This window comes from Myotis davidii, unplaced genomic scaffold (assembly GCF_000327345.1).
Source record: "Myotis davidii unplaced genomic scaffold, ASM32734v1 scaffold128, whole genome shotgun sequence".
NCBI lineage: Eukaryota > Metazoa > Chordata > Mammalia > Chiroptera > Vespertilionidae > Myotis > Myotis davidii.
Window position 1 is genome coordinate 1,563,480 of NW_006299719.1, and position 1,617 is coordinate 1,565,096.

Genomic DNA, 1,617 nt, shown 5'->3' on the forward strand with positions numbered 1-1,617 from the left:
CACCTCACACAGGAGGGGGAATCAAGCCTACAACCTGGGCATGTGCCCTGACTGGGAATCGAACCGTGACCTCCTGGTTCATAAGTTGGTAGATACTCAACTACTGAGCCACACTGGCTGGGCTATGCTTAAATGTTTATTCACCTTGGTGTTCTCCAAGAAATTATCAGTCATTATTGTTTCAAATATTTATTTATGTTTCTTTTCCTTCTGATATTCACGTTTAATTTTGTAGTTGCCCCACAGTTTTTGAATATTATGTTCTGAATTTTTGTCATTGTTTCCTTTGTTTTTGGTTTTCAAGAATGCTATTGATATATCCTCTTTCTCCAATATTCTAATTTGTCCATTCTAGTAATAGCTCATCAAAATCAGTCTTCATTCCTATAAGAGTATTTTGTTTTTTTAACTTCTAGCATTTCTTTTTAGTTCTTTCCTAGGATTTCTGTCTCTCTGCTTATATTGCCCATCTGTTCTTGCAATTTCATGTTTTTAACTTCATTAATTTTTCTCTAATTTTCTTATTCCTTTCTTACCTTTACTTTGGGTTTAATTTTTCTCCTTTTCTAGTTTCCTAAGGTGAAAACTTAGATTATTAATTGTAAGTGTTCTTTTCTAATATGTGCATTCAATTCCATAAATTTCCCTCTAAGCTCTGCTTTATCTGCATTCCCCAAATTTAACAACCTGTATTTTCATTATTATTTAGTTCCAAATATTTTTTGAATTTCCTTTGACTTTCTTTTTTGACCCATATGCTTCATCAAAGTGTGTTTTTGAATCTCCCTTTATTTTTGGAATTTTCAGTGATTTTTTTATGTTATTGGTGTCTAGTGTCATTTTGTGGTTTTCTGAGAGCAGACATGGTATGATTTTAATACCCTTAAATTTGTTAAAGTGTGTTTCATGGCCCAGAATGTGGTCTATCTTGGTGGATGTTCAAGGTAAACTTGAGAATGTTTATTACTGGATGAGTTGGTCTACAGATGTCAGTTATATCTAGTTACTGATGATGTTGTGAATTCAATATATTGTTACTGATTTCCTGCCTGCTGGATCCATTTCTGATAGATCGGTGCCCAAGTCTCTAACTAGACTTATTTATTACTCTTTGAAATTCTATTAATTTGTCCCTCATGTAGGTTGACACTGTTGTTAACTGCATTGAATTTAAGGATTATAGCTCTTGAAGAATTAACCATTTTATCATTATGTAATGCCCTTCTTTATTTCTGATAATATTTCTTACTTTGAAATCTGCTCTGTCTGAAATTAACAGTTATTTGTGTTTTTATATTACTACTAGAGGCCCAATACATAAAATTCATGCATGGGGGGCGGGGGGACCTCTCAGCCTGGCCTGCACTCTCACAATCTGGGACCTTTTGGGGGATGTCCTGCGGGATCAGGCCTAAACTGGCAGTTGGAAATCCCTCTAGCAATCTGGGACTTCTGGCTCCTATCTGCTCACCTGCCTGCCTGCCTGATTGCTCCTAACTGCTCTCCCCTGATATCCTGATCTCACTCCCAACTGCCCTCCCCTGAAGGTCTGCTCTCGCCCCCACCTGCCCTCCCCTGCCAGACTGGTTGCCCCCACCTGCCTTCTCCTGCCAGCCT